Source organism: Macadamia integrifolia, chromosome 9, assembly GCF_013358625.1.
Source record: "Macadamia integrifolia cultivar HAES 741 chromosome 9, SCU_Mint_v3, whole genome shotgun sequence".
NCBI lineage: Eukaryota > Viridiplantae > Streptophyta > Magnoliopsida > Proteales > Proteaceae > Macadamia > Macadamia integrifolia.
This window is the reverse complement of record NC_056565.1, coordinates 7967256-7989021: the sequence shown is the minus strand read 5'-3', so window position 1 is coordinate 7989021 and position 21766 is coordinate 7967256. Positions and strand designations below refer to the sequence as shown.

Below are 21766 nucleotides of genomic sequence, written 5' to 3'. Positions count from 1 at the left end.
CCCCCCATTTGTAAATGCTTCTCTTCCTTTTGGCAATGATATTTTTATTCATCTTTAAAAAAAAAAAGGTTCTTTAGGGGTTGTTTTGGCCTTTACTCTAGACATATCAAAACCAATAACCAAGTTTAAAAACATTTTTAGACAAAACAAACCTATACCAGCATGGATTTGGAAATTACTGTCAAGGGAAAATAAATATATCAGCTATAACTAAAAGAGCCCAAGGTTCCAGAGTAATTCCAACTCATCATCGACAAGCCTCTCTGGGGTGAACAAAACGTGATGTCTACAAAATGTCCCTCTTTGAATAAGACTATGCAAAAGTTATGAGTCAAAAGAAGTGATCCTCAGAAACTCCACTTTGTCTAGGTGAGAAAAAAATTCAGCACCTTTTTTTTCACTAGAAAAAATCATTCATTACCAAGGAAAAGAAAAAATATACAAAGGGAAAAAGGGGGAAGAAGAAAACAAAAGAAAAGGGGGGGGACCCAAAAGCGATCAAAACCCCAAGGGGGAAAACTAAACTCAAAAAATTAAGAAGACTTCAATTGGGGTTGGGGGAGATGATAAAGGAGGGGAGACCCCAGGAAACAACAATGAGTCAGTTCCTTGGGGTATCACAGACCGGGCGATGGCGGAATAAGTTGATCTTGGACAATACATCAAAGTAGATGGCTTTCCAAATCCTATCAAAAGAACGAGATTTGGTAATCCATCTACAAAGGTTACGTTCCATCCAAAGGTGGCTGATGGTGGTGCAAAAAACAAGCTTTGCAATTATGTCACAAATAGAAGAGTTATTGAAGGTCATATCTACCCAGATCCACTTGTAGCCAAGGGGGAGGATGGGAAGGGAATTATGTCACAAATAGAAGAGCTATTGAAGGTCATGTCTACCCAGATCCACTTGTAGCCAAGGGGGAGGATGGGAAGGGGGAAGGCCAGCAAGAGCGGAGAACCCTCTTTTAGATGGAAGTGGCAAAGGGACAGGAGAAAAATAGATGGTCAATATCTTCAGTACCATTCCAACATAGACTCAAGGAGAAGGGAACCTAGATGTTGCGGAAGTTGAGGAAGGATTGCGTGGGGAGGTAGTAGGAGAGGGCTCGTAAGGCGGTGAAGCTATGACGAGGGATGTGCCCTTTAAACCAAATTATATTTCGCCAAGGAATTAAAGGGTCTTTAGAACGGATGAAGTTTCAGGCAAAGGCAGAGGAGAATAAACCCAGGGATAATCAAGTATTGATGTAAAAGCAAAATAAAAACAATGAACTCAGCACTCAGTCAGATAATCGAAATCGAAGGAATAACCAAGGGTGAGAAATCCAGGAGTAGCTTTAAAACCTTAAACCAAAGGATTTTCAAGAAAAAAAGCTATGGGAGAGTAAAAAAATTCATAATTCGGGGATAGTATCGAGGCCTTAAACCAAAAGACTTGAAAAATGCTAAAAATTGTGAAACTAGGTTCTTAAAATTATGAAAAACTAGGAGCGAAAAATCCAGATAACAAAAGATTTTCAAGAAACCGCTAGTGATAAAAAACTTAGCGGAAAATCTAGGATAGCCTTGCATACATATATTTTGGATATGGAAACCATCATTGAAGTGTGTTTCGGTGTTCTAACATGCGTATGAGACATGTAAAGTGTTGTGGGACCCCATCCTTTGTGGACAATCCTTGGAGATTAGAGTAAAGCATGTTAAAGAAGATGATGAATTGTTGCAGATGGTTAACTATGAAGAGCCAAAATCGTCTGCCAACATGAAAGACAAAGAAGAGTTTCAAAGGCAACATCAATAAGTGAAAATAGAGTCTTGAATAAAGATCAAGATTTTTTAAGCTAAATTATAATATTATTTGTAATTTTGCTGTCAAAACTGAAGAGATGCAACACGTGATGGAGTTTTGCAGAAATTGAGTCATTATGCAATTTGATATTTTAAAAGTAATAAAGATTAAAAAAAATTGATATCTCGCAAATAAGTCAGTATCATTACTTGCCTTCTTTTTTTCTATCGATATCATTACTTGCCTTCAAAATCTCTAAATAATAGCACCTGCAATCAAAAGCCATACATTCTTCCACCTTTATTCATGTATTGCCTATTCCACATCTTAAACAAAAGAAATATCTCTTAAGTCCCAATGTCCCCATCTCACCCCATTTAAAAATGGAATCTATCAAAATTTCATTCATTAAATGGGAAGCAAATGAGAAACTAATTCAGCAAATTTCAGACAGAACAAACTGACATTAGGAAGATTTGACCTCTAGCAATAAGATGGTCAATACTAAATACACTATCCATGAATGTTGTCCACACAAAGAACTGAACCTTACATTAACAGCCTTTCGCACAACCCAGTTATGAGGAAAATTTCAGTTGCATATCCTACTATCGACCTTTTCCATAATAGTATATAATGTCACTTATCGCAAATCCTTGGGTATCATGCATCAATCCAGAAGGTATGTTATATACCTTGAAGATTTGAGTTAAGAATTTCGAACCAACCTGCATCTTACAAGCTTCTATTCTTCAATACTTGTATTACCGTTTTACAAGATGAAAAAGGCTCTGCTTTCTCTATAATTAAAGCCTAGAAGAAAGAGAGATACTAGGTGTTTGAAGACAAAATTTAGACGTTATTCCAAAACTTGTGGTGCTATTGCTAGGATCTCATTGAATGGCTCTCTATTGCAAAGTTTTGTTTCTTTCCCCCCTTTAGTGGGGGTTGTTTCATAATGTCAATATCAAGTGCAGTTGCATCTTTTACAGAAGAAATAAAAATATAATTTCGTTGTGGCTCACCAGCAAATAATTTAACAAAACATATTGTAAGAATCCCTCCCCAAGTGCTGAGACTAGAATTTCTGGTCGTAGAATCCACCGAGTAACCAAAATTAAAAAAAAAAAATCTCCAACTTGTACAGAAGAACTGGAATTGATAACTGGTTGACAATAAGATCCCAACAAGACCAACAACAACTTAGTTTCCAAAGTATAAAAGCCTTAGAATAAACTAAATATAATGCACAATGTTACACAACTTTACTTGTTTGCAGAGTTCCATAATTTATTTCAGAAGATAAGGTTAACAATTTAGTTTAGCTGAATTAAACAAAAAAAATCTTTGAACATCCCGAGAGATTTGGTCATTGGGACCCAAAAGTTCAGTAACACATGAAAATATAAAAACAAACATGCTCTTCAATGTCAATGAGTCTAACAAAATCCTATTACTCTCATCCGTCACTAATTTGTTACATTTACAATAGACAAAAGAAATAATATTGATGCACTCTAGAAGGTGAGTTGGGCGGCGAAAATAGAGGGGGAGGGAGAAGAATTTGACTTTTTAAAACACTTATTTCTCTTTTCAGTTATGAGCATTGCTTTCTGCTCAGAGGTATAAGTGTAAAAAAATAAATAATAAGGGTACCTACCATTTCAAAAAATTAAAACGTATGGGCAAAACAAAAACAAGTAAGAAGCACAAATAAATAAATAAAACAGCCCAACTTGGCAATAGCGTGTTAACTTGGACAAAGGAAACATGCAAAATTGATGTTGTCATCCACAAAAATACTTCATGAAAGATAGAAACGCGATTATGAAGTAAAATAAACTTTTAGAAGGAAAAGTAAACAAACCCAACATCTTGTAAAGTCTGCTCAACACTTTTGATTGTTCGAAGTCCGGCAGACAAGATTCAACATTTTTTCGAGCACAGTGGTTCTCATATACACCCGAACTATATATTTTCAATGTGAGCTAGACATATAGAAAAGGTCCAAGATGCAATACTAAAAATTTATAATAAAATAAAATAAGGCAAAAGATATCAGTTCATCAAGACTAAGACCTTGTAGGAACAAATATTATGTGGGAAAAAGCATCTAGGTCAAAGCTTTGGTGCAAAATAATAATTAATGAAAGTGAAGAGAAAAGAGACAGAGGAAAAACAAAGAATCAAAACTTTTCTTTTTTGGATGAATAAATAAATTCATTACCAAGGAGGAAAGAATGTACAAGGGGGGGAGGATAACAAGCTACAAAGTACAGGACAAAGGAGCGGCGCAACACTAGGGGGAGAGACAATAAAGATAGGGAGACCCTAGGACACAACAGAGAGCCTGTTCCTTGGGGTGTCGGCAACAGGGAAAAAATTGAAGCTTTTTAAGTTCAAGGGAATTACAAAGACCATAATTTCAAACTGATTTTCAAGGCTTACCATGCAAAGAGAAGCTAGAGTAGAAGTACCATTAGTAGTTGTCGTTGGAGGTGCAACAACAGCTGCAGTTTAAACCTGATTTTTGAAAGACAGTGACATAGATTCAACATCAATAACAGCTCTTTCTATATTTTTTACACCTATAGGGGACGTCACGTCACATGCAACTCAGCTTCTTCAGCACCCTACAAGAACAATAGCAAAACCAAATTAAGCAATTATCCATCAGAAAACAAAAAAAAAAAAAAAAAATTAACCCTTTGTTGTTTTTGAAGAGAATACCAATTGAGAAAAGAGAGAAAAGGAAGAATATACCATCCCCAAAACAAATTAAATCTAATGTTCATCACTAATAAGCAACAAGAAGTTACTAAGTGCAAATAACAAGGGATAATTGTTCCCTCACATCTCACAACTGAACAACTTTCCTTCTTTTCTGAAATTAAGAAGTGAAGTAAGAAAGAGAGTTCAGGATAGAGAAGGAATGGGGGGAAAGGGAGAGTTTCTACCTCTTTCATCCAAATCAGCTTGGGATTGCATCTGTGTATTGGCCTTTATAATGAAAAAGAAAAAAAAAACTACAAGAAATAAGAAAGAAAACTATGACGGAGATCAGAAAGCTCACCTGTCCACCGATGATAGTATTCAATAGGAACTAAACCCACAAGTTTGGCAATGCTTTCCCTTCTCCACAATTACCTAGAGAAGTACAAGTCCTCTACCAGCTTGTTCACCAGAGTGGTTAAATTCTCCATGTTGTTCTCTCCTCCTGAGAAGAAAGGTTGGATTGCATCTGCGTACCAAGCTGGTGAATAGGTGATATTGATTGCTTTGAAGTATGTTATAAAATCTATCTCTGTTGTACTGTCGCTAGCATGTGGTACCTCACAAGTCCAACTGTCCAGTCCATCTGTGTTTTCGACAAGACCAGGAATCCCTTTTGAGGCCCAAGTTTCAGTCTGGCCAGTTGTAGGCTAGCTTAATCATAATACACTGTGTGGCTTGGTCTGGCACTATTGTTGTGTAGACTCGGCCATTAATTAATAGAAATTGCCTACTTCAACATGGTTTTCATACTAAGAAATTAAACAATTCCTGAAACCCAAAAATATAGAACCATAGTCAGAGTAAATTGGTCCCTCGAAGAGCAGCTTAATAGTTTTAGGTCATGGGTCCTTAATTGAGGACCTTCTAAAGAAATAACTTTTAAACTAAAAAATGTGTCTTTGTTCGACTATTGTGATATAATTATATGTTTTACATGGAGTATTTCTTAGCCTTTGCTGCCACTTTTATCCCCTTTACACATTATACTGGAAATGTTGTTCTCATATTTGAATACTTTTTGTTGAACATTTTGTTGACTTAGTGACAATAGAGCCTCTGTTTATTCTTTTTGAGAATGTACATTATTAAGCAATAGCTTTTCTATCCTAGTGACAATAATCTCATTTCTTATCACTTTTCTTCCCTTGTTTTGTCATCGTTATTTATTTTTTCCCTCTTCTAATAATATTTCCTTGGTAAATTCCATACAGCTTTTCCCATTTCCGGTATTCCCTCTCTTAAACAAATAACTGTACAAACTCCTAGAATAATTGTATGAAATCAAAAGTTTGCAAAAATAAGAAAATTTCTTTACATTTTTATATCAACCCATATTCCAATTTTATGACCCAATGCATATGCTATAGTTTCATCCAAGAGAACTACATAATTCAAAAGTTCCCACATATATACATCCAACAAAAAGTCAGCTTCTCCACCTGGAAAAAAAAATCCTGTTGTGAAACTGAGAAAACAAACCAAGAAAATAATGATAAAAAAAATCTCATTCAAAGGAAAAAATAGAGAACAATCAATGCAATCAATTATATTACTTAAGCATAGATTGAGATGGAACTAACAAATTGTGATATTATTGATCATCGATCAATGGTGCAGAAGTAAGGTATGTGTTTGGAGGTAATCCAATATTACGAGTCCATTAGGAATCGGAATTCCCCACCCCCAAAGAGCTTTCTACATTTAATATTCACAGTCGAAAGTATTAACATTTAAAGAAATTAAAGAGGCAAAGCAATCAGTAAAATATAGTTTCAGCTAGGACATTCACTAACGAATAATATAGAAATGTGCTTCCATAACCAAGAAGCTATAAAGTATGCCTTTATAGGAAAGGTTAGACCAGTTATTCTACAAGTAAAAGAAGTATAAATCTTATTATGCCTTTACAGGAAAGGTTAGACCAATTATTCTACAAGTAAAAGAAGTATAAATCTTATTGAACAATTATTCTATATGGGAAACACTTCCAATAAATACATGTCACCTTATACTCTTATTAAAAAAAATCTTCCACTTTTCTCACTCACCAATATTGCCAGGTAAATTCCCAATGTAAAGAATTCAACGACTGAATGGACAATCATATTTGCAAGGACTATTTAGACAAAGGAAGAAAGCAATATAAGTGTATTTTACCCTTCAACTCTCCTTTGGACACAAACACAACGCTGTCAAAGCAAATAAGTTGCATGCATCTAAAAGGAACCTTAACTTTTTAAATCCCAAATAAAGATAGGAAAAACAAATCTTAGCAGCAAAAGAAGAATCCACAACTCAAAATCTACCAGTCCCTCCCCACCACATTACCATCATAACCCCAACTCCTCTCTTCCTGAGAAAAATAAAGGTCCAAAACTTAGGAATATAAAGGAAGCAACAAAATAGACCCAAAACTAGGAAAGCAAAAAACAACAAATGTGTTTAACAATGACAGTATTTTAACTTATTTATAAAGGAAATTAATATACCTGAACCCTCATCACTACTTCCAAGATCTCCCAGGAGAAATACATCCAAATCCTGCTCAATAGATGATGAAGCCTTATTAGGCCAGTTTGCTTTTGTCTTGTCCTGCTTAGAAATAGTTCCAACTGGTGTAGTGTCTTTTGCTTTATCATCTTTTGCCTGCTCTAAGCCTTTCAGCTTAACCTCCTCCATGTACTGTTTCTTATATCTAGTATGGAAAAAAAAAAAAGAGCAGGGAAGGGATGGATGGAGATTAATAGGACAAACCAACGGGTAGAAATCCTCTGAAATTCTCATCTCGTACAATTCCATACAATTCCACCCTAAACGGCTGACACGTGTAAATATTCTATATCTACGATTCAGATTAATCCACCCTAATACAATGTTAATCAACCATAATACAACCATAATACAATCTGAATCGTAGATATAGAATATTTACACGTGTCAGCCATTTAGGGTGGAATTGCATGGAATTGTACAAGATGAGAATTTCAGACGATTTCTACCCCAAACCAACACATGAGAGAGAGAGAGAGAGATGAGTAAGATACCTATGGAAACTAGAAAGACATGAATCTAGACCTACGACAACGTGAGATATAATAATAAATTATTAACAATGTGCTGCCATCTAAATTCTGTTCATGCAACAACCACCTTTAGAAAAGTTAATCAAAAGAATAAAATCACTACAGGACTATATAGAGGCATTTCTTCCAAAAGCGTGCAATAAAAGATGAACATATAAGAAGTGGATCACCCCAATTTCCCCAATATCAGAGCCCTTCTTGCAAAGTGAGTCTGTGTTCATACTTCAGAGAGAAGACAATTAGCAGAAATTCTTTAATTTTGAGCACATTGCAAATTGCCATTTTGGAGGTGTTGGGATTATTCTTATTGAAGAAGACGTCTGAGAATAAAATGAAGCAATAAAAAGAAGGTTACAAGTGATTCAGTTGGGCGATGGAAGGAATCTTTTTTGGTTTAGATGTCCGTTTTGATTTACTTTCCTTTTTTTCAGTTAGAAATTAGTTTAGTTTCCATTTGAGTGAACATCCAATTTTATTGCTTTGGTTTTCTTTTATAAGCTATGTAATACACTAGTAACAGACAGATTATTTTGAATGAATTTGAGAATTTAGGTTTTGGTTGAAACGATGGCTGCCATGGGTGGTTACTCTCTTTTTTCTTAACTGTTTTCTTCTTCCCTTCCCTGACTTTCTTTTCTTTTCCTTCTGTTTTTCTTCTCCTACTATTCATCCTCTCTATTGCTGTTCTGGGCGATAGATACAGCCTCAGATTAGTGGATCGAACTCCTTGGTGCTTGACTCGATTAGTCCAGAAACTTTGGTCGTAGGTTCCTTTTCCTTTGGGGAAAATAACCCCAAGGTTCCAGCTCCAAAGCTCCTTCCCAACCTGAGTTTGAAGTCCAATTTCAGGCCTATAAGCTCTCGCCCAGATCTTAGTTGCATGTGTTTTTGTTCTTCTTTGTTTGCTGTTTGATGGGTTTTTTCTGATGGGCTCATGAGGCCAGCAGGTGTCCAAGCTTCGCCCAAGATCTGTGGTTGAATCGATGCATCTGAAGGAGGTTTCCATCACCGCAAGCCCTCTCTTTGTGCCGCTGGCTATTATTTCTATTGTGAGGTTGAAGACAACCTCATAAAGTGAGTGTTTTTCTTTATTTTCCCCTTATTTCCTAAAGTGCCCCTACCTTTTATGCCTATTATGGTTTGTCCTTAGTTTAATTCATATTCCTAGTTTGTCCTTGGCTATATTTTTTTGCTTTAACGTTTTGCCTTCCTTTGTTTAAGTTCCAGTTAATTACTAAACTGCCATTCTGTTATAAGTTTCTACCTATTTACAAGTTTGCCACTTTCATTGAAAATTTGATTTTATTTACAGCTCTACCATTCTGTTTAGACTCTATTTTAATTATAAAATACCATTGATCATTACAATTGACTAATTGAGTGTCAAAATGGGCCCTAAGCGATCTGATTTCAGTCCTTGGGATCCGGATCAACATCAAGTGATATAAGAGCAAATTTCCTGCACTTCTCTAACCATGATAGGTAACATCACCAATGCTGAGTTGAACAAGTTGTATCGCGTGTTACTTGAGAACCAAAAAGAAATTAATGCCAGGGTTGAGAAGAATGAGGCAAAATATGACAAGTTCATAGATGAGACTCAAGGCGCCCTCGCTAAGATTCTTACTTTTATGCAAAAGTCTGAAACGCGAGTCAATAAAGGACCATCTACACCACCTCCTTAGTTTAATGCCCTACGGATTGAAGATACACATCACCAAGTGCAACGTGATCCTGTTATGCCCCAAGATGTTACCCGGGAATTTTTTGACAGAGATTATAGCATCAAAGTTGAGGCTCCAGAGTTCAGTGGTGAAAACAAACCAGAGGAATTTCTTGACTGGCATACCAAAGTTGAGAGGATTTTTGCATATAAGTCTCTTCCAGACGTGAAAAAGTGTGAACTCATCCTCACCAAGTTTATTTGGTATGCATGTTCATGGTGGGTTGATATACTGCATGTAAGGTTTGTCAGAAGACTTGGGCCTGTTACCAATTGGGAAGTCATGAAGCAGATCCTGACTGAAAAATTTGTTCCTCTTAATTATGAAAAGATAATGTTTCATAAATTACTTAACTTGCAACAAGGGAACAAAGATGTGGATTCCTATACCCTCGAATTCCACAAACTGTCTTCAAGGTGTCGACTTCAGGAAACAGACCAACAACGGGTGATGCGATATATCAATGGGCTAAGTACTGAGATTCGAATTAAGTTGGCTAACATTGATTTCAGGTCTGTTGATGTGGCAGCGGCTCATGCCAAGACAGCTCAAGAGAAGTCCATCTATTGGAAGTGTATGCTCAAGACTTCTTAAGTTTATAAACCTCCACCATGTATAGAGGAAAAGAAGCCTGAAGCTCGCAAAGTTGAAGAAAAAATGTCAGAGTTCAATAAGGATAGTATTGGGGTGAAGAATATCATATGCCATAGTTGTGGTGAAAAGGGCCACTACTCCAATAAGTGTCCGAACAGGACTCGTTTTGTGAATGCAGTAGAGAAGCAACCAATAGAAAAGATTGAAGATGAGTCTGCTTTATATCCTTATCCCCTCGATGAAGATGATATGTTTGACTATGGTGATGAGGATGTAAAAGCTCATTCAACTAGTCTCTCATCCTTTTCAAACAGACTAGTTGACAAAGCTCCTCGATTCAAACAGAAGGGTACTCTTCTGCACGGTTTTGAACCTACTGATGTTAATACAGTTGTTGATACCGAGGCAGAAGCAAACTTCATATCTACTGAATTTGTTCGAGCACAGAACCTTCCACAGAAGCAGCTTTTCAAGAAGATTCAAGTGTGAGGTTTTAGACCCATAGCTCGAGAAGAGGCCACTGTAGTTGTTCGAGTATACTTACAATTTGGGCCATTATAGTACCATGTAACTTGTCTAGTCACCTCATTGACGCACTGCGACATTCTCCTAGGGCGACCACGGCAATGACATGCAAGCATTCTCTATAATGGTGCACGGAACACCATCAAAGTGAAGCAATGAGATCGTATGTACTTAATGAGGCCACACACATTATCAAACAAGCCACGTCGTCGACTGAATCCTGCTCCAATGACACGTCAGCCTACTCTCCCTCCTCTTGGTTATGTTCCCTTCTTCCGTTTCGAGATACGTGCCACCTCATCAGCAAGCAACTTACAAGGGTATCTTGGGAGCATGGCCTAACTCGACGGAGTCGAGTTCTTTTAAGACTGGGAAAGCTGATGCAGTTGGGCGATGGAAGGAATCTTTTTTGGTTTAAAAGTCGCTTTTGATTTACTTTCCTTTTTTCAGTTAGAAATTACTTTAGTTTCCATTTGAGTGAACTTCCAATTTTATTGCTTTGGTTTTCTTTTATAAGTTGTAATACACTAGTAACAGACAGATTTTTTTGAATGAATTTGAAAATTTAGGTTTTGGTTGAAATGATGGCTGCCATGGGTGCTTACTCTCTCTTTTCCTGAACTGTTTTCTTCTTCCCTTTCCTGACTTTTTCTTTTCTTTTTGTTTTTCTTCTCCTACTATTCATCGTCTCTATTGCTGGTCAATCCCTGTTCTGGGCAATAGACATAGCCTTAAATTAGTGGATCGAACTCCTTGGCGCTTGAATCGATTAGTCCAGAAACTTTGGTCATAGGTTCCTTTTCCTTTGGGGAAAATAACCCCAAGGTTCCAGCTCCAAAGCTCCTTCCCAACCTGAGTTTGAAGTCCAGTTTCAGGCCAACCTGAAGCTCTCGCCCAGATCTGAGTTGTAGGTGTTTTCGTTCTTCTTTGCTTGCTGTTTGATGGGATCATGAGGCCAGCAGGTGTCCAGGCTTCGCCCAAGATCTATGGTTGAATCACAGCGTCTGGAGGAGATTTTCATCACCGCAAGTCCTCTTTTTGTGCCGCTGGCTATTATTTCTGTCGTGAGGTTGAAGACAGCCTCATAAAGTGAGTGTTTTTCTTTATTTTCCCCCTATTTCCTAAAATGCCCCTACCTTTTATGCCTATTCTGGTTTGTCCTTAGTTTAATTCATATTCCTAGTTTGTCCTAGGCTACATTTCTTTGCTGTCCACCCAAGTCACGTTTTGCCTTCCCTTGGTTAAGTTCCAGTTAATTACCAAACTGCCATTCTGTTACAAGTATCTACCTATTTACAGGTTTTCCACTTTCATTGAAAATTTGATTTTATTTACAGCTCTACCATCCTGTTGAGACTCTATTTTAATTATTTAATACCATTGATCATTGCAATTGACTAATTAAGTGTCCAAGTGGGCCCTAAGCGATCCGATTTCAGTCCTTGGGATCCGGATCCGCATCAGCAAGTTCTTTAGACCAACCCTTATTAAAACCCGACCCCAATTTTAAGTCATTACTCTAATCTTTAAATAGTAAAATGATTGGAGAAAGGTTCCCCACAATGCCAATGTGGGAAAGAATTTGCACATACACACCAATAGTTGTCCAAAAAATGTATCATCTATATAAATTCCACATATTCGGAGGGGGAAAAATCATATAAGAAAAACTACACTCAAAACATCTGAGGAAATTTTTACCTAAAATTATTTAAAGGATAGTTTTCCTTTACCATGTGGTGAAAGAACATACAACAATCAATGGTTAACAATATTTGCCCATTCTATCAAAAATCAATTTATTGACCAAAAATCTATTTGTTGATGATTTCATGAAATCAATCTGAAATTGAAATTGAAATCATACCAAATCAGCCATAAGCCAATACTAGACTTGATTTCTGATTTTTCAAACTTGGTGCCCGATGATCTATCAAATGAGCTACCCTCTGTGCACGACATCCATCAGGCTAATGATTTAGTTCCTTTACTATGTTACCACCTAACATGCCTGTTTATGGCCCAAGTCTTACAAAGCATGCAAATCTAAAGCAATAGATAGATGAATAACTCACGAAAGGATTCATACAAGAGAATTTGAGCCCCTATGCAGTTCCAGCACTACTCAAGCCCTATAAGGATGGTCCTGATGCATGTGTGTTGATCTCCAAGCCATCAATAAAATCATAGTCAAGTACAGGTTCCCCATCTCACGACTTGATGACATGTTAGATATGTTGTCAGGAGCAAATGTCTTCTCTAAAATATACCTTGAGATTGGATGCCACCATTTACATACAACCACGTGATAAGAGGAAGACTACCTTCAAGACCCAAATCATGCCCATCGGTCTTACAAATGTTCCAACACTTTTATGTGTGTCATGAATCAAGTATTGCATCCTTTCATTGGTGGATTTCTGGTTGTTTACTTCAACGATATTTTGATCTACATTAAACAAGAGGAAAACCATCTTGATCACCTAGGACAAGTTATATGTTAGCAAGAAGAATGGGGAGACTGCTTTAGTGATCTGACTGATCACGCAAGCCCTTTCTTTATAAATATATGAAGAGCTTTTTAGCCCAAAGTACTTTTATAATGTTAGGATAGAGGTTAAGTGTGCCAAAGGGGCACATTGGGACTTTCCCCCCTCCACCAACCCTATTTAGAATGGGGAGGCTGGATATAGGGGTATTCTTGTAATTGGGTTATGCTTTTTGACTTGTACTCCTGTCATGACTTTATTTGCTTCCTTGATGCAGGTGAAGATTCATCTTGAACCTGCGCTTCTTCATTCCTTCTGCTGGGGGGTCTAAAATTGTCACCGTTCTTCTCCCAATTGTCAACTTGATTCTCGGAATTTTCAGCGGGAGCAGAGACAGAATCTCTGGAACCAGATTGGGCAATGAAGGAGTGAAGGTGATCCCTCACCAAGACCTTGAGGTTCTTCTCAAATGACACGTGCTGCTAGGCTCGAACGTTGTCTTTGCTTTCTCTATCTTTGTCTCTGTGACACCAATTGTGATCCTTGAGAACATAGCCGAAATGGGCAGAAGCCATTTGGACCTGGGAAGACGCCATTTTTTCCCCTTTTTCTTCACTTCTTCGATTCAACCTTGCCTGGAATAGACCAATCTAATAAGAATGAAGCCATTCCAATCCAAAAAAGCGATCGGATGAGATAGAGGAAAAACTTCACTTTCCATCTATGTTGTTCTCTTATGAATACCCAAAAAATATTGTGTCTATCACTTGTATTGGGGGTTAGAGTCTAGCCTGTTGAGTCCTGTGCTATTCTATGATTGTGTTTGTATCTCCAATTTTTTTTCATTAATAAAAAAATTGTTATTCCACCATCAATCACCACAGATAAATTTAACTCTGCACAAACAATGATCTCATAGAATGACTGTACTAATAATCATAGCTTCAGTGGTCTTTTAACAACACTGAGCTCCGCCTGACCTCCGCCTCCACGAGATGATGATGGACAGTTCAGATAATCTCCGCCTCTTGAGCTCTGACCTAATGGCCGCCCTCTCCCTTCTGTGGGGGCCTTATCTCCCTCCTGATACCTCTCGATCATCCATCCTTGTATCTCCGCCCCTAGCCCTAGAACCCCTCCTTCATGCAAATTCCTCCACTCCTCCTAAAAATGTCTAGAACTCCCACCATACCCATGCCATCTCCACTCCTGTAGATGGTCTCCCCCTCCACTTTGGGCCACCTTGTCCTATCAATGATTCTCTGCTTGCAAAATGTCCAGCGGGCCTTCTCGACGAGGAAGTTTCCAGATGGTCTTCCTCTCTCGTTGGACACTTACTTGGAAATCGTCCGCCCTTCCATCTAGTCAAACAGTCCCTTATGAAACAATGGAGAGGCCTACAGGGATGGTAGACACTTTCTTGTTGGACCACGAAGTCTTCTTATTCAAGTTTTCAGATGAAAGAGATAAGGTTCGAAGCTTAAAGGGAGGACCTTGGCTTGTTGGTCAAAAATGTATTTTCTTCCGATCCTCGAATAGGAAGTTGCTGTTGAACAGGGTAGACTATTCCACCATCCCTCTCTGGATATAATTGCCTGGGCTCCCATTACATTTCTAGTGCTTTGAAGAGCTGAGCACCGTTGGTTCTGTGTTGGGTTAACCCGTCTGCTCCGATGCTAGGACAAATATGGACATATTGGCTCATGCTCAGATATGTGTTGAAGTTCCGGCTTCAACTTCTCTTCCCTCCTCCATCTCATTCCAAGAAGGTGAGGAACCTTGCTTCCAACAACCAATCCACTACGACTGGCGCCTCCTGCAATGTCTGCGTTGCAATGTTTTTGGCCATACCACGGCAGCTTTTTTGCCCAAAGAGCAGGTGGTTGCTCCCATAGTTGCTTCCACCTGCAGAGATCGATCGCTTATGTTTGCTACAGATGTTCAACCATTCATTGCTCCTCCGATGAGAGGAAGAGGCCAAATAAGGCAATGCCATACGCCGCAAGCTCCCACCGGCATAGATGGGTTATGCCCGAGGGTTACTTCTGAAGGTTTGGCCGTTGGTCAAAATCGTTTCTTGATTTTACAGCCGGAAGAGGAATCAGATCATTGGCTTGCCCCTGTCCCTGTCTCTGTCTGTGCTCTTGCTAGCAACTCTCCTGTCGACTCCAAGGTAGTCCCATCTGTTGGTGAAAGTACCTCTGCTTCATCGGCTACCTCCTCTAAAAAACTTACCTCTTCCGATGATGAATCCTCTGACAAAGAGTTTGCGATGTCCGAGACCTCAAAAGAAGAAAGCCGAAAGTCTGCAACTTACAGTGATGTCACCTTGGAAAACTCTCTATATCAACTCGCCCTACCTCTCCAAAATAACCTTTTATACCTACCACTTTATACCTCCCTCTTCTCTTCTGGAAAACCATGGGTTTTTAACCCTCACTAACCTATCAACCCAGGCCCAGATCCAAAACCCCTCTTCTTGGCCCATCGCCTATCTTAAATCCTTCTCCAGCCCAAGACTCCTTCCTCGCCAACCATGGACCGTCTGACCAAAATCCTCTTCAACCCGATACTAACATTTTGAGTCCATTAGCCTCGACCCATTGCACCCGCCTCGACCCTCCTTCTTCACCTGTCGGGTTTGTTCCCATGAACAGGTTTATAGCCAAAAATCGTGGTCTAAAGCCCCGACAAAAACCAAACTTGAAGCCAGCCCCTCCCACCTCCCTTGGTTCTCCGATAGCCCCCCTCAAACCGCTCCTACTAGCTTCACAGCAAGTCCCGTGCCCCTGCCACCGCCTGCTCTCCCCCTGCAGAGCATGAGTTGCCTCCATCAAACTTTGCCTGATGTCACAGACCTTGATATGGAACCTTCGGGGTTTGAACTCCCCAAGTAAACAAGCCGCCACCCATCTGCTCATCAACGACCTTCGTCCTGGGTTTTGTTACTTATTGGAGATTCACATTAAAGAGAATTCCTTCTCCTGAATTGCCTCCGTTATTGCCCCTGGTTGGTCTTTCTTCACCAATCATTCTCACCATCCAAATGGGAGAATATGCATCCTCTGGGACCCTAAAATTCTTTCTGTTTCTATAGTCTTTGCCTCTTTCCAAATTCCTCATCTGTCCATTTCTGACACTACCCGCAGCTTTACATTTTTCTTCTCTGTTGTCTATGCCTCCAACAGAAATGAAGTTCCTTCAATGACCTTCGCTCTCTTGCTGGGCAATTGAGATCCAGGCCTTGGGGAATTTGTGGAGATTTTAATGTTGTTCGCTATGCCCATGAAATATAAGGGGGAGGGCATTTAAATATGGCAAACATTAGTTCCTTCAATGAATGCATTGAGGACTTATTGGTGGATGATCTCTGTTGGATGGGCATGAAGTTCTCCTAGAATAATAAAGGAACTGGCCCATCCCATGTCACTTGCAAGCTTGATAGGATGCTTGTAAATTAGGCTTGGCTTTCTGACTTCCCTTCTTCCCATGCTTCTTTTGAGCCTCCATCCATTTCAGATCACATCGCCATTTTCCTCTCTATTCATCCCTATACTTCCTTTGGGCCTAAACCCTTTAAGTTTTTCAACAAGTGGACCTCTCATTCCGACTTCTCTAAGGTTGTAGAGGAAACATGGCTTAATCCTATCCAATCCTTCTCAACCCCCCTCATTGCCTTTTCCGGGAAGCTCAGAAATGTAAAAGAACCTTTAAAGCTCTAGAATACTAACTCTTTTGGAAACATCTCCTCTCTTGTTAATGATTGGAGGAATCGGTTGACCTCAATTCGGATTCTCCTTCAATCAAACCTTTAGGACACCTCTCTTGCAGAAGAGGAGAAATTTGAATCTACAAACCTCTTAGTCCTATTAGCTCAGGAAGAAAGTTTTTTAAGGCAAAAATGCTAGAATCAACTGGCTAGAATTAGAAGACTCAAACTCCTCTTCTTTCCATCGATCCTTGAAGGCCAGAAACAACTTCAATTCCATCACTATGTTATCCAATCCGGATGGCTCTCATGTCTCAAGAGTGGATGAGATAAAAGAGGTGGTTGTTAACCATTTCCAGAACTTGTTCAACCCGGAAGCTTCCTTGCAGCTGCCTATTCCTGAGGGGCTTATAAACAAAATTATTCTGGATTCTGCTGCTCCAAAGCTCTAGGCCATTCCCCCTGATGAGGAGATTACTGTTGCCATAAAAGAGGGTCTTATTAAAGCTGTCAAGAGCTTCTTCTTCAACCCTAGTCAGATCAAAACCATCAATCACACCTTCCTTTGCCTCATCTCAAAGAAGAAGGGTGCCAACACAAAGAATGATTTCAAGCCGATATCTCTTTGCAATCTCCTCTACAAGTTTATTTTGTAAAGATCATTGCCAACCGAATCAAGTCTATCATTGGCACCCTAGTTAGTGATAACCAGTCTGCCTTTATCCTGGGAAGATCCATTGGTGATAACATCCTTCTTTGCCATGAGATAGTTAGAGGATTTGGCAAAAAATCTCACCCTTCAGTTCTTATCTTGATGGGCTTTCCTCCTGTCTTCACCAACTTGATCTTCCATTGCATTGCTTCTCCCAAATTCTTAGTGTTGGTCAACGGCAGATCGATGGGACATTTCTCCTCTTCCACTGGGATTCGTCAAGGTTGTCCTCTATCTCCCTACTTATTTTGCCTTGCTATAGAGGTTCTTTCCCGAAGTCTTCAATCTGAGACGGACCTAGGGTCTATCATTCCCATCTCTAAGTGCAAGGCCATCAGGCTCACTAACCTTGCTTTTGCTCAAGACCTAATGATCTTTTCTCGTGCGGATGCCTCATCCCTGGATAATATTATGCACTGCCTGAACCTGTTCACTATGATGTCAGGGCTTTGCATCAACTTGGAGAAATCTCTCATCTTCTTGACTGCGATATCGGAAGCCTCTAAGGTCTCTATCCTCTAAAACACAGGCTTTGCCCTGGGATCTCTCCTAGTTATGTAATTGGGCCTCCCACTTATCCCTCCAAGACTCTTGAGCCATCACTACTCCCCTATGCTAGACATCATCAGAAAGCATCTCCAGTTGTGGAAAGGAAAGCTTCAATCCTTTGCAGGCCGCCTGTTGCTCATCAGATCACTCCTTCAAGCTTCTTATATCTATTCGTCTAGTATATATTGTCTGCCTAAGATGATTGTTGCAAAGTTGGAGTGTTTATTTGTTTCATTCCTTTGGAAAGGGTGTGAGGCCTCTCGCTTCCTTCGCCCCATTAGCTGGGCTGCTACATGCCTTCCTAAAAATGAAGGGGGGCTTGGTTTAAGATGCATCAAGGATGTCAACATGGCAAGCATGTTCAAGCTTGTATGGAAGATTGTCAGTAAAAAGAAAAGCATTTGTATGGATTAGGTGTATTCTCATCTCCTCAGGCAAAAAACTTTTTAGTCGATCATCACTCCCTCTGATGTTTCCTAGATATGGCATAAGCTTCTCTCCTTGAGATCTATCGCTTCTAGAGCTATCCTCACCCGTATTGGTGATGGCTCCTCCACCTTCTTATGGCTAGATCATTGGCATCCTAAAGGAATCCTATCTCAAATTCTCAGTGCTAGAAATATCTACAACTCTGGGCTCCCTAAGCAAGCTATGGTAGCTGATAGCCTGATATCATCTCTGCTGGTTCTTGGAACCCCCTGACCCTGCCACCTCTCAGTTGGCTGAACTCTGGTCCTCCCTGCCCGCCATCCCTCTCCTAGGGTCAACAAGGCTTGATACTATTATCTGGTCCCATGCTTCGAGTGGCATTTTCAATGTTAAGTCCGCCCGGGACCTCATCAGAGCTCATGGATCTCCCTCCCCTTGGCACAAGCTCATCTGGTTCAAGCATCACATCCCTCATCAAAGCTTCACTGCATGGCAAGTCTTCATCAATTGTCTTCCTACGCAAGCCTTCCTTATCCAAAGAAGCATCCATGTCTCTCCATTATGCCATCTTTCTGGATCTAAGCCAAAAGACACCAATCACCTATTCTTTGCTTACCCTGTCTCCTCCATCTGGAAGCTTGTTCTCTCCAAATGTTGGCCGGTTTATAGAAGAATTCTCCCTTTCCAAAGGGAATGGGTTTGGATGGACATGACTTTCCAAGGGAAGAGTGTGGTGAAGCTTGCTTTCTATGCTATTCTAAATCAAATCTGGATGGACAAAAATCATAGGAAATGGACCTCCAACTCTCGGCCGTTAGAAAAGATTTGGAATTCCATATTCTTTGATGTCAAAGGAAAGATTTCTAAACTATCTACCACTTGTTCCCCCTCCCCCAAAAATTGTCACTTTATAGCTTACTGGGAGGTTCCTAGCTCTATAATCAGGAACCATGTATTCCCCTGAGGGTGTTGTTTTCTTCTCCCCCCCCCCTCTTGGGCTTGTGCATTTTCCAATCCCTCTGGAATTAATTATTATCACCAAAAAAAAAAAAAAAAAAAAAACAACATGAAAGAATACTTGTCCCAATGTCCTCAATACGGGGAAGAGCATCAAAGTGTTGGTTTATAAAGGAGAAGCTTTGAAGAAACTAACAGTAGATGACATTGTAAAAACTCACAGATCATTTTTTAAATATTCAGCAACAATTTGAACTAAAACACTTACATGGGCTGCTTAGAAGGTAGCTCAGATAAAAGGGACTGCAAGCTATCAAGTCGGATCCCTAGTATTGTAATCTTTCTCCTTATGGCAGACAAGTGACGTTGTGTATCTGGTCCTGATGGAGGCAAAGAACTCCTTTCAGAAATCATCCCATTTATATCATCAGCAAGCTTATGTGCTTCAATTAATTCCTTCATCCATGAGTCTGTAGAAGATGCCACTGCAGCTGAAAGATAACAGACAGCTTACTCAGATTTCAGATGCAGATAAATCAGAGAAAACGGTTTATTTTAATGGAAACAAGTCTTGGTTTAGGTTTTTATACATGTTGGGCCTTTGATCTGACGAGTTTTCTTTGTAATAAGCCACTTTAACCGGCCTAAAATATGGGTAAGAAGAACAAACATGAGATCTATTTTATTAGTTTAGTTAGAGTCCTATTTATTTTTTTCTCTTTTATTTGTAAATTAGTGTTGAGTTGGGGCACAGAAAAGTATCGACAGCTCTGCACAAATACAAAACAATAGGCACAGCTGCACTGCACAAGGATATGGAAAAAAAAAATGCCCCAACTTAGAATAGCCATGTTTATCTAGTTGAATAAACTGAAAATGGAAAAACTATTATTGAGAGAAAACAAAAAGGGAAAAAGAACAAACCACTGGGCAAATTTTCTTGTAGAGGCTATACGTTAATAAAGGAGGGAACTTGACAAGCATAAAGCCAATTGCTTCTTCATGAATGCCTATGTCCTGTAAAAATTGTACCTTCACAATGAAAGAACAAGTCTTTGAATTAGTACCACTGGGATAAAATTCGACCATGCAAACAATGATCATTATATGGGAGCATCCCCCTCCCCTCGGGTGTGTGGGTGTGACTTTACGAATTGAATTACTAGTCTTCGACCCCCCACCCACCCTTTTTCTTATCCTTTTTTAACTAGAGAAAAAATTCCATAGAGTATGTTGGGCTGATGTGGACAATAGCAGTGCAGCACATCATATTATCTAATTCTTTCATTAATGAATCATCTTTTCATTGATGTTTTTTCATTGAATTTTCATATTTACTTCGTGAGAAAACATTTTTTTACTCAAAGTTGTTTTCAAGGGATTGACAGGATAGATTGCTTGATGCGCATAAAGAGCTGATTTGGCCAAACCAAGCACAGGACAGATATAGGACTCTCTGTATTGGCTACATGTCAAATTTCAGGTCCAACTCAATCATATGGTTCACCTTGAAGTTGACTCTTAGACCTTGTATCTTAAATGGTTCACATTAAGTTAAAATAACTAAAAACACAAGTGGTATATAATGTATCTTAGTGACTGAAGTTGAACAAATTAGTAGGGGAAGGTGGTGCCTACCTGTCTGTGTTTTTGGGACCCCACCTGAGCTGCCACCTAGCAGATACATAGTCTGTTCCACTAAGCTTGGCGGAACTGGTAGGCCCACTATCTTCCCATCCATATTTTGTACATGAATTGTTGAAGTCATATTAAATTATACGTGTAAATGGAAAAGGCAAAACAGAGTAAGAGCTCCCTAATTTATTTGGAAAATTTCATTTCAGTGGCATGATCCAAGCAGTCGGTTTCAAAATCTTGCCTCACACAGGGAGAATTGTAAGAAGACACTCCAGGTATGAGATGGAATCTCTCACGTGAGGTTTATTGGACACATATATGGTGGGATCATGGTTCGAGGAGATGGAATTTATATTGAATTTCTAGAGTTTCGGTCGGTTCTGATTAAATTGGAATTGGAATGGGAAAAGATCAGACCCTTTGCCGATTCCATTTACTTGCACCTTGAGGCTTGAGGGGGATCCACTAAGAATGTCAATTGGGCGGCTGATCCGGTTTCGGTCTGTTATATTGGGCTAATTTGAAACCAATCTATTAAGGAAGTTTTCAGTTTTAATCCAATTTGATTTTTTTTTAATGGGGTTACTATTGAGTTCATTATTTTGTTTTTTGTTTTTTTAGGTTTTAGCCTCTTAGGTTTCTTCTTCAGTTACTATTGATCTGATCTCCGTTTCTATTGGGTTTGATCTGGTTTTAATTTTTGATTAGTAAAGAAAAAGTGAAATTGATCACCTTGACTTTATAGAATAAAAAATCTCATTCTTGTTGGATGCCCATGTGCATGCTCTCATTA

At 39.2% G+C, this 21766-nt stretch overlaps 1 long non-coding RNA gene across 1 annotated transcript; it reads right to left on the bottom strand.

The window, feature by feature from the left end:
- Window positions 1-757: 757 nt before the first annotated feature.
- On the bottom strand, window positions 758-21736 carry LOC122088302. Its single transcript, XR_006143036.1, has 6 exons — window positions 21706-21736; window positions 20260-20367; window positions 19604-19826; window positions 7054-7259; window positions 4863-5332; window positions 758-4422 (listed from the first exon to the last, which is right to left on the bottom strand). It is a non-coding gene; the product is annotated as an uncharacterized LOC122088302 (long non-coding RNA).
- Between the last annotated feature and the right edge of the window lie 30 nt (window positions 21737-21766).